Source organism: Aegilops tauschii, chromosome 5, assembly GCF_002575655.3.
Source record: "Aegilops tauschii subsp. strangulata cultivar AL8/78 chromosome 5, Aet v6.0, whole genome shotgun sequence".
Classification (NCBI taxonomy): domain Eukaryota; kingdom Viridiplantae; phylum Streptophyta; class Magnoliopsida; order Poales; family Poaceae; genus Aegilops; species Aegilops tauschii.
Window position 1 is genome coordinate 16,357,948 of NC_053039.3, and position 12,373 is coordinate 16,370,320.

The 12,373-nt window shown below is 41.3% G+C and overlaps 2 long non-coding RNA genes across 6 annotated transcripts; both read right to left on the reverse strand.

The window, feature by feature from the left end:
* Window positions 1–499: 499 nt before the first annotated feature.
* Window positions 500–4,612, reverse strand: LOC120964249 (uncharacterized). 5 transcript variants are annotated; one of them, XR_012183912.1, is made up of 3 exons: window positions 3,748–4,226; window positions 3,443–3,496; window positions 500–3,232 (listed from the first exon to the last, which is right to left on the reverse strand). It is a non-coding gene; the product is annotated as an uncharacterized lncRNA (long non-coding RNA). The 5 variants fall into 5 exon arrangements; XR_012183911.1 differs by having other exon boundaries at window positions 500–2,040; window positions 2,160–3,496; window positions 3,744–4,226; XR_012183909.1 differs by having other exon boundaries at window positions 3,744–4,225.
* Window positions 4,613–7,536: 2,924 nt separating this feature from the next.
* On the reverse strand, window positions 7,537–9,275 carry LOC109761877 (uncharacterized). Its single transcript, XR_012183563.1, has 3 exons — window positions 9,125–9,275; window positions 8,997–9,038; window positions 7,537–7,560 (listed from the first exon to the last, which is right to left on the reverse strand). It is a non-coding gene; the product is annotated as an uncharacterized lncRNA (long non-coding RNA).
* Between the last annotated feature and the right edge of the window lie 3,098 nt (window positions 9,276–12,373).

Genomic DNA, 12,373 nt, shown 5'->3' on the forward strand with positions numbered 1-12,373 from the left:
CACGTGTGCTTTGAAAAAAGTACAATGTATTACTTGTTTTAGTCGTGGGCAAACACATTCTGCATTTTTAGAAGCACGTGTATTTTGAGGTAATCTTGTGTGTGAGCAAGGATGCATGGTAAAAAATTATGGCCCTGCACATAAAAAAAGAAACAGAGAAGGAAAAGCAATCAAAAAAGAAAAAAATACAACGGAGACACTGTCAAAGCCCGCTATCTTGCTCCCTCCATATGCTCTAGATGACCAGAGAGATAAAAGCGTTCATAATTTTGTTTTGCTCACCCTGCATTCTTGACCAAGCATCCTGCCACCAGGCCTGGAGAGCAAGAGTAGTAGGGAGTGACATCGTTTCAGAATCATTATAAAAATAAAAATAAAATACCTAAAGGCCGTAAATAGAAAAGAACACAAAATTCTTGAGTATTCACCGAGGCATCTATATGTAAATCTGGAAGAGACAAAAATCAAAGACATGACAACATAAAACAGGATAGAGAAATTCATCCAGACCACATGGACATGTTGGCTGCGTGTATGAGTCAAATGTATACAGAAACAAGACCAAGAGGCCAACTTGTTGCTATTTCAATGCACACAAAGCCGTATCTTGTATGAATCTACAAAATAGCCACAGTTTATGAATAAGACGGAGCACAATTCTAAAATGTTATTCGATAGGAGCTTTGATTGCAAAACGAACAAAACGGTTATATCCTACTGTTGTTTGAGGTTTCATAATTCGAGAAGAAAAACATTATCTTTCACCAACAACACAACAATGTAACAAAACGGTTCCCCTTGTAGTGCTCGTTCTGGCCCAAGATGAGCGAACGCCTTGACTGTATGAACCGTGGACACACACAGCAGCTGGCCTGGTTGCACTCGTCCAACTTGACAGCATGCCTCGAGTGCTCGCTCAGGGTGCCCCTACTGGTCTGGTTCCGAACATGGCTCAGGATGAAGATGCCCAGCCGGTAGCACGGCTGTCAAGGCTCACCAGAGCCGGGTCTTGAACACGAAGGGCCGGTTGACCCAGCCCTGCCAGGTCTTGAACGCCTACAGCAGCAAAGGTGAATAATCCTCTCAGTTACTAAAAAATATGTGTTGAGGATTTGGGAATAGTGTCATTCCTGCAGCAGAAAAGAAATCACCAACATATCTGCCACTACTTTTTCCTGAAGATGCCACTACCTATTGTGAAGTTTAATATCAATGGACCAATACTCATTTCAAACTACGAAAATAGAATGCCGATAGAGACCAATGATATTCAACTATCAAACAATCTCATGAGTTATAAAGAGGAAGGCAAGAATATAGAAACATCTGCCCGATTTGACTACAGTTCAAACAAAACCTACATACGTATACATAGGTAGCCATATGGAGTTGTAAACCAAGACAAAGGCCACCCAAGGCAGAACATCAAACAGTGACAAAGGAACATCAAAGCATTATATAGAACACCTGGCAATACACAGAGCAGAGAGCCTAATGCTTGAACTCTGATGGAGTTATCAATATAAGCTTTAAATACTATTGTGAAGGAGCTTTACCTAGGCTGTAGCACCAGAGTAGATGAATCCAAACAAAACTAACCATTGTAATTAAGTCCCAAGAGCCTAGTATTTAGAAACCTATAACTCTGGGTGAACACAAGATCATTCATACAGTCGATCCGCTAATAACTAAGCAACACGTAGTAGTTATCTTCCTGCTAGTAAAGAGAGCCAACCAAACAATGAATATGCCTAGGCTTCAGAGAAAAAAATTGCCTGAAGGAATAACCTTGGCAGATAACTTATAAATACACCTCGAAAATCATCACCAAGTTTAACAGGTACGTGTTACTTTAAATCAAGAGAACACAAAAGGATCATGTAACATGGTTCTTACCTTCTACCATTTTGGAAATTATTGTACGCTGAAATCTACAGCTTCTGCTAGACAATGAACATATGTTAAGAAGAAAAGTATAGTTTAGGAAGGTGTGCATAACAAAATATGGAGCGCACGTCCCCTCCCCCATTCTCTTCTACCCTGTAATGACAGAGAGTAAAATTCCCCAGTTCTTCGGCTCTCTATGAATCAAGCTTTTGTTCCTAGGATGCACAACCAATAAAAAGCATTACAATTTTATAAGGCACGAACAACTGTACCTTGAAGCACGATCAACATGCAGGACCTAGCTCGTAATTCTATTTAGGAATCATCATCTTCATAAAGTAACAAGTAAACTTGGTCATCCATGCACCGACTGTAGCTTGCTTGCTAATTTTCACCTATGTCACAAATAAGACAATCATGTTCAAACGGAAGGTGAAAGCAGTACACATTCAGTTTCTTATTTAATTTAGTACACTGATAAAATCTCTATGAAGAAGCAGACCAACTGCTGGAAATAAACTGGCATGGAACAAAATCAGTGCCACAAAACCATATAGACATGCATGCTTCGGCCTTGCAGATGATGACTGGGATATGAAAAAAAGATAGAAAAATGCATTGAAAGCTTGGACCTAAAATGTAGATTACCCCTTTGATCTACCGATGGGAAATACACGTAAGCGTCAACCAAATGCAATCACAGTCAAGTATGATTTCTTTAATCTATTTAGGGTGTTTTTCACGTACTGTGCAAGTAGCAGGGGGATGTTCTTCAGTAACAACATCTTATTAGCTTCAGATGACGCCCATTGACACTATACAGCTAATTTAAGTTAAGTTGTGATCCTAATATTTGGGTAAAAAATCACATGGAAAGCTCAAACTGAACAGGGATTATCGATCTGCATATTATAACCTACCAAAGTTACCATGACAATGCAGATAGTCTGGAGGCTAACTTAAGAATGTAAAAAAAAATATTATAGACATTTCATGACATCAAGCAATTACGGGTTGCGCTTTTAAACAGAAAATACATGATGGATCATTGCATACAGCTATGATTATAAAGGTACACTATGTTTTCTAACAAATGAAAAGACAATTTTTACCGTCTATAATTATAATTCAATTCTTTATCGATAAGAAAGCAACCATCGTTGTGGATATCTTTATATGCTTCCAGTGATCCTGTGAGCATATGCTAATACTCCTTAACATAAATCTCACTTGTCATCGCCATCGTCACTGTCTTGCTGGAATAACATCCTCTATCTGCAAACTGAAATAATAGCAACATCAAATCCATCTTGAAGGTCTCACCCTGGACCTTCCCCCTGTTGATCTGCACAGGCATGGCATTCCATTAAGCAAGCAAACTCAACAATCCACACCATGCATATAATATCTCAAGTAAACTTCTTCAGGAAATTCACAGCACACTTCAACCCACTTGATTTATACACATGAACTTAACGGGATATGAGCATTTACACACAACAATTCATGGTTAATGTGGAACTGAAGCGACAATTTGAGACAATCAAAATCTTACCTTAATGAATAAGCCGGGCAAGGAGGAGACTTCATGGGCAACCACTTGTGTACTCTGTACAACAAAATGACCATATTCATTAAATATCACATTCAGCATACCCTCAAATCGACTGATGTAGATTATTGGTCTAATCTGCAAAAAGAAAAGCAAACAGGGGCTCTTCTCCTTGTGCGGACGTGTACTGAATTGGAAGGTTGACTTGCCTAAAGTATTGCCCAACGACAGCAGGCATAGCACTGACCCAAACATGCAGTTACAGCTAATCAAAAGAGGAAAGCAACAGGAAGGAAGAATGAACCTACGGACGCGTGGGCTGTACAGAGCCATCTCTGGCCCAGCGCGGTATGAACGATGATCAGCTGTTCCTTCCGGTGACCCTCTCTCGGCCGCCGCCGCACATCCCTCTCCTCTTTCCTCTCTATTTCTCCCTCCTCTCCTTCCTTCTCTCTCTCCCTCTCATCTTCTCTCTCTCCTATAGATCAAATCGAGCGCCGCCACCGTCGCCCTTTGACTGCAGGTCACCGCCGCCGCTGGAGAAGCTCACCTCCGTGCCCGCACGAGATGAGGAGGGGTGGGCAACGGTGGCGTAGGAGAGGAGAAGCCAGCGCTGCCGGATGCCCTGCATGGGATCCACCTTGTCTCCGGACGAGGCGCGCTCCACGGCCACCCCATCGTGCCGAGCTCTCCTAGGAGGCGACTGAGGTGGGAGGAGGAGGGGGCGGCAGCTAGGGTTGTGAGGAAGGACGATAGGAGGAGGAGAGGAGGAGGAGGGGGTCGGGCGTGGGAGGACGTGGGGTCATTTCTTTTTCTTTCGCTGCCGCTTTTTCGTTCACTGCCGCCCGAGTCGCAGGACTATTCACAGTCTGACGTGGATGCCGCGGTTGTGACTACCAACCCGCTCATCCTTTATAAATTCAATGTCTAAGAGAAACACCGATCCTGCTAATCGATGGGACAAAGCTTATCAGGTTGCTACAAGTTTACAACCAATTGGTTATTATTGTACGATTGGGTGCACACAACATTTGGTTGGAACACTTCCCCAAGAAAATTCAAGAGTAAGGTTAGACCTTATCTAGTCAAGAATAAAATGACATCAATATCAACATATTCACTTTGCACCTCAAGGCAATGGGAGAGGTTAACGCAGATCATAATGAAAAGATGTATGAGCAGGATATACCATAAGTTACATGTAAAAAGTAGCAATGGACTTATAATATAGTTTCCAGAATAATCTTAAAAAAATAAACTTGGTAAGGTAAACAATAAATTTATGATCTTTAATCTTTAGCCGACACATCAATCTTTACAACCTTAAAATATACTGATCTAAGATATTCATAGCTTGAAAGAGCAAGTAGATTTCCTGCAAAAAAAAATAGAAAATAGTTAGGCGTGGTGACTGGTGAGTGGACAGACACATTAGTGTGGTCAAAAGGAACAACAACATTTTAACATGCCTACAAAAAACAGAAATACGGGAGGACACTGTAATATCATGCAAAGAAGAAATCACCTCAGACACTTTTCCCTTTTTAGGAGAACTGTATCAAACACCTGAGTTGTACAAACCAAAAATACGAAATTAGCAACTATCGGTACTTCATTCACATTCAGTTATATGAGTTCCATCATTTACAACCTGCAATATTTAACTCTTGCTAGTCCTTAGAGCTAGAAGTACACATATTAGATTGGGAGGATCACATTCAGTTAGTCCAAATTAATCAATGAACTACTCAACTAAGTTTGCTTGTGTGCACAATAATATGCACCCATCAATGATCTGGCTATGCAAACATCTATAATTTATAATTTTCTAGGATCCTCGGGTCTGAGTATACCTTCACTAAACTGCTGCTCAGGTTGGTCACCTCGGATCACATCAGTGCCTACAGCACTTTCAGTAACAGACTTGCTAAAACTTCTTACTACTGGCACGCTTTCCTGCAAAGTAGGTTCGATCAAAGAGCATCAAGGGAGAGTGAGTACCTAAAAATTCTGAAGATCTAGAACGTAACCTCCTGCATGCTTTCACTAATCCTTTGATGTTTCTTCATCATGACTGACCAGTTGAGATGACTGCAGCATCCGTTGAAGCATCATTCATGACAAGTTTCATGACGTGCATCCCGTCGTTCCTAGCATATAATGTTGTGTAGTGGTTTATGCCTATCAACAAAAGTTAGATCAAATTGAGTGTGTTTGCATACAGATTCTGAATATGCAGAAAGGGTGTTACATGCTATCCAAGATTTCGCTGTCCAGCTTAATCTTATACTGGTGGCAATAAAGGGAAAAGCATCAAAGGATTAGTTCCAGAAGTAAGTTCCTATGTTTATCATATCTACTTTTACAAAGTTAGGATGCCTATTCCTTATATGAACTGATACTTGAACTTTGTATCTGACACTGAGTACATAAGAGTTCAATTTCAGCGATGTACATTCAGTAATGTGTATAAATGTCATGCAAATACAATTGTATTCAGTAATGCTATGAAAATGTCAAAAAAAATTGCATGGAAAATGTAAGCAGAACACCTTCTACTTCTAATCTTTGTATGGAAGTGCATGATAAAATCAACAACACCTACAAGTCAAACTGGGCGTGCCTTATCCATATGCTGCACCAAGCTCTGCATCTCCAACCTCAACTACAAGACAATGTCTCCAAGGTAAAAAGGACCATCCTACTTCTATAAGTTTGCCCATGAAAATAATATATTTTTTACAGTTTAGCACAAGGAGAGAGGAGCAGGGAAATACCAGTGGAGGCAGCGGTCGTGGCGCGATCTTGGCGGAGTATACCCCGGCGGCGGCGGGAGTCGACGCAACTGGAGTCGATCTGCGGCGGAGGAGGGAATCTGAGGGACGACGACGGTGTCCGTCTCAAACTGGAACCTACAGGCGCATGGCACAATGAAAAGCAACCAATCAATATCACTGGATGGCTGGATGCAACACAGGACAAAGGGTGGATTCTGGGTCTAGTTATACCTTTATTTGGTAATTCTGGGTCTAGTTATACGTCTTAAATTAAATCAACAATGCCGCCATCTACTCAGTTTGCCTAGTTCACAAATTCTATTTCGGTGAATGGCTCCCCCGCGTGAAGCTTGAGGGCAACATCACCAACAACCTGCACACAAAGGCAGAGCAAAATTCAGTACGAGAGGAAATGGTAAATGGTCACACAAGTCAGCCAGCTTTAATTCTTTTACGTCGAAGATTTCAATGATAATACACACAGTTAATGATGATGGTGGTGACTTCCTTAATTAAGAAGGAAATGATAATGCACATGACACGCCTATCTAAGCAGGGGTTGAATAGGTGTCCTTCAGTTCAAAGTAATTCTAGGATATCGAAAAAGGAAGCAACAATCCACAAGGAAAATCATGAGTTTATGCGCAAAGAGAAAGAGGAGGTTGCTAAGTGGCTAATATCAATAAACCATTTTGTTTAAGCATATATGTTCTTGTTTACTGATGCTTTTAGTCATGAGAAAAAAAGTTCTTCCAACAGAATACTGCCTTTTCATACCAGGCCTGTGGCCAGGAAAGCTGATCATCCAAATTGGCACTGTGATGTTTAAACAATGTGCTCATGAACCCAATGAGGTAGCTCATAAATCATATGATTCTAGTGTTAGTTTTGTTTGGAAAGATGATCCACCAGACGTATTATAGAGGCTAATGTAATTGATGCTACCTAATGATATTAAAACGTCATAGTTGGCTCAAAAATAAATAAATAAATGTGGCGCTTCTGAATCTAGAAGTTCTTTTAACACAAATAGTATAATGTCACTATAGGAGTTGTCAAGATATAACTACTAGCAACAACTACATGATTGGTAAATGAGAACCAACTCTGTGCATTGCAAAGAAACAAGTGCAAACCTTTGCCATCGTTCTGTAAGGGTATTCCGTGATTCCTGCAACATGTGGTGTTATAATAACATTTGGGAATTTCAGAATTGGATCCTCTGGATCGAATGGCTCCGTCCAAGCAACATCAATGCCTAAACCACTTAAATGAACTCAAGGTGATTAAACACAGCCGTATAGTACAGTAGGCGCCCTCTGCAATATTGATGAGATATGATCCCTACAAGAACATGGCAGCTATCGAGAATGGGAGTTCTGCTGTCAGGTGCATATTTCACAGTTTTCCAAAAATCAAAAACAGATCCTATATGTAGATTGCAAAATAATATATGCACTCTGTAAGTTTTTGTCATGAAATATGTCCATTTATGTCTGTGCAAGGAGAGAAATACTAAAATATCAACTCTATGCCACGAACCTTAGTTCATGATGGATAATACCGCCAGCCCGGTACGGCTAGGTTGATAGTGGAGGACAGGCTCGAAGATAAGGCTGATTATTTCTTGTTTCATTAATATATTCTAAGAGGGTCTTCTTTACATAGAGCCAAATAATAAAAAACAGGATATCTTATTTCTGCTGGCGTAAGGGCCAGGTCACGATATCTTCCTAATTTAAATAGTTAAAACATCCCATAATTTGTGCCGATTGGGGTCGGTTATGCCTGTCACATGTGTTTCTGCAGCAAGTTTTTTTTTCCGATACCGGTTTTCTTTTTTGGAATGGAGCGGAAGAACCGAATTCAGATAAATCTCGGAAATCTCAGAATTATTCCGTCTGAACGTATTCAAATGAATTTAAATTTTTTGCGTCACAATATGTAATTTTAACCTGGCACACACACATACTCTCACGTATTCCACTGGTCACCTCACACATGCCTTTCTCCGTGTGGGGTGTGGGTTCTAACCCTCGCTGCTGCACTATTTTGCTATGCACCATTTACAGCTGAAGAAGCTGCAAACATTGATGGGACAATAGGGGAATCCCCAAGACCTCCAAGGCTGTAAGTTACGGATCTCACCACCACACGAGGCAGTGAGTTGTGATAACATATGCATGCAGAGCCTATTTGGCAGTCTTAGCATTTGAATTCATTTTTCTTTTCAAAAAAGTCGAACAGTTGCACTGTTTCTTGGGGGTCAGCGAAAGTTCTGGTCGGTTACCACTCGGAAAAAACCTTGATCTGCAGTGGTGCACACACACGGTACCCATTTTGCGGGGAACACGCGACGCTTTTTTTTTTTTGCGGGGAACACACGAGGCTATATGTATGCATTTCTTTATAGATACTTTACCAAAAGAGCTGTACATACAATATCATTCCACGAACGTCTATGAATATTCTTGATATCTTTTCCTTTTGAAAACTTGGAGCAGCACGCTTGTTCTTTGAAACAAGAACATATGCTCCTGGGATCATTTTGCCATTTTCTGATGGTTATTCCAATGAATACACCAGCACAATCTGATCCTCCAACACTATTCTAAGATTAATGTTTCCTCATATACAAATTTTCTTCATACAGGATGAATCAAGAATGATGGCTTATTTATTCCGTAAAATAAATAAGTCTCAGAAGAAGATTTAAGAAATAAGAAGATGTGTAAATCTCCTACGATGCAGACAAGTATATTGGAGAAAAATACATGTACCTTTTTCAAAGCTGACAGGAACTTGTGATCCACAATCCCAACCTATAAATATTTATAGCTTAGTAACCGCCTAACTGAAGTCAAATAGAGATATTACATTGAATAAATGAACATAGAGAAGAATTAACTGATTCATTGTTTAACGTCATGCAAGTTATAACTGTGTCAGCTTCTCGAGCGAGTTCGTACATATCTTCTGGACCACCTTTCTTGTCAACCAGCCCATCAAGATCTGCAATAGCAATATTTTGAGAGAGGAAGATAACACAACATCTAATAAGGGAATGATACTGCAACTACTGCAGCTTACCACAAGACATTGTATTTGATGACTAGTTTCTTGTTGTAGCAAGAATTTTCACTCCAAATGGTCTTAGTCTCTTGGCAATTTCCATGCCAATGGCTCCGAACCCCAGGATAAGTATCTAGCACAGTAAATACAAGTTCCTACTCAAATGGGATTTTTCTTGTGGAAAGTAGATAAAAGTAACAGTATCTAGCACAGTAAATACAAGTTTCTACTCAAATGGGATTTTTCTTGTGGAAAGTAGGTAAAAGTAACTTATACACGAAAATCATACTGTTTTCCCGCATATTGTTTCTGCAAATGGAAGGCCCAAGTCCTTCTGAATGACAGCAGTATCCATTTCTTTCTGCAAATTATGGCCGAAGTCCAAAACATGAATATTCCATTACAACTGACAGAAGTAACATATATTTATTAAACTAAAAAAAACTTATCTTCCAAATGATGGAAGCTACAAAGGTAGCTTATTTAACAAAAAACTGAGTGAATATTCTGTACAAATATATGCAACATGATGAACCATGGCTTTTCGTTGTTGAGATAGGACTTTTAGGTCCCGGGGGTCGGGGCTCCCCTTTATCCTCGCCCTCCATCCACACTGCTGACTTGGCAATCTGTGCCATTCCTGCATGTGAATGGATTTGCATACCTATGTGAACAATAAACATCCAGTAGTAAAATATTTGACAATGGAAGTGGGACGCGTAGGTCACTGCTCATCCTATACAGATTCTGCCTCAACTGTCACACCGATTGGGCACTCTTACTCAGTTTTTGTCAGACGCATGGTGCTGCACTAGAGGGTTGCTGTCCTGTCCCATCTCTGTTTATCAAGTGAAGACCAGAAAATTCTAAATGCAGGACGGTGCATGCATGGATCGATTGGACCTATTTAATTTTTCTGCGCCTTGCATCCCAAAACTAAATGACTTTTGCTGTTTGTTTGAGCTTATATATATGTTCAGCTTGACTCTAAAGTTGAACATTAAAAAACGCGTTCAAGTAAAATTCATAACCTTGTACAGCAAACCATTATTACGCACAACAATATTACCATTGATTCATCGAGTTCCAGCTAGCTCGATCAGTCCAGCCTAGGAACAGTTGTGCGTGGTGCAGAGATGGAGCGTCGATAGGAGGAGAGAGAGTATGTAAAAAGTTTGAGCTCCTTTGTGTCCCAATGAACAGTGGTGGAGGGGCACCTTTGTGTATGGTGAACCTAAAGCACATGATAGAGTACATATGTGGAACTTGCTTAAGAGACTTAAGCATAACTCTGGATCGCCATGGATGGTGATCGGAGACTTCAATGAAACGACATGGCAAAGTGAACACTTCTCGAGTTCAAGAAGGTCAGAGCGGCACATGGCTGATTTCAGAGAGGCACTTGACTGGTGTGACCTCCATGACCTTGGATACCGCGGGCCAAATTGGACATACGATAACAAGCAGGTGGGAAGAGGCAATGTGAAGGCAAGATTGGACAGAGGGGTAGCCACATCGGAATGGACTAGGAGATTTCAGAATGCCCAAGTCGAGCACATCTGCTCTACCAGGTCTGACCACCTGCCACTACTGCTGCAATTCGGTAGAAGGATGGAATACAGAAGGAAAAAAGACTTCCGATACGAAGCCTTGTGGGAGAGGGAGCCGACCCTACAACCCACGGTGGAAGGATGCTGGAATAGTACGGGAGCGGCCACAACTCTACAGGAGATCCAAAAGAAGATCAATATCATGCAGAAAGAGTTGGGCAAATGGAGTACAGCAAAAATTGGTTCGATCAATCGACAGACTAGTAGTCTTCGTCAGAGGCTACATACACTAATGAATAAGCCAGTGTCGGAGGAAAATGACAGAGAGATTAGGAGGATATCAATTGAACTCGATGAAATGCTACTCAGAGAGGAAATCATGTGGCGACAGAGATCGAGAGCAACATATATACGAGAGGGAGACAGAAATACCGACTGGTTCCATTGTCAGGCCACATGGAGGAGAAAGCAAAACCAAATAATGAAGCTGAAGGACGGGCGGGGTCAATGGGTTGAAGGGAAAGAAGACCTCCAAAGGTTGTCCACAGATTTCTTCAAGGAGCTGTTTACAGAGGATACGAATGTTGTGCCGCATGACCTGCTGGGCCTGTTTTCACAAGTGGTCAGCCAAGAGACAAATGAGAAGCTTGAAATGGCTTTTACGGAGAAAGAAATCAGCGATGCCCTATTCCAAATTGGCCCACTCAAAGCTCCGGGGCCGGATGGCTTTCATGCTCGCTTTTTTCAGAGAAATTGGGGTGTACTAAAATCTGATGTGGTGAAAGCAGTTCAGGAATTCTTTAAGGATGGCGTGATGCCAAAGGGGTTGAACGACACACTCATTGTGTTAATACCAAAAGGAAATGACCCAAAATGCCTCAAAGATTTTAGACCCATAAGCCTTTGTAATGTGATATACAAGGTTATATCCAAGTGTCTGGTCAACCGGCTAAGACCTCTCCTGGACAACATTATTTCAGAGACTCAAAGTGCATTCATCCCAGGCCGTTTGATAACAGATAACGCCTTGATCGCTTTCGAGTGCTTCCACAAAGTTCAACATAGCAAAGTTGCCCTTAATAACCATTGCGCTTATAAGTTGGACCTAGCAAAGGCCTACGACAGAGTAGATTGGAAATTCCTAGAAGGGGTCCTGGAGAAGTATGGATTTAGCAGTAAGTGGAGGACTTGGATCATGACGTGTGTGAGATCTGTCAGATACACAGTACAACTGAATGGGGATTTGTTGGAGATGTTCAAGCCGACGAGGGGCCTAAGACAGGGTGATCCGCTTAGCCCGTATCTGTTCCTGTTCGTGGCCGAGGCCCTAACCCGCACCCTAAATAAGGAGTGCATCGAAGGAAGGATCACCCCTATAAAGGTAGCACGTGGAAGCCCTGGCATATCTAATCTCCTCTTCACGGATGATAGTCTCCTCTTCTTTAAGGCTACGGTTGAGCAAGCAGAAGTAATCAAACAGGCACTAAACAGTTTCCAGCGAGGCACAGGGCAACTTCTAAGTCCAAGTAAATGCT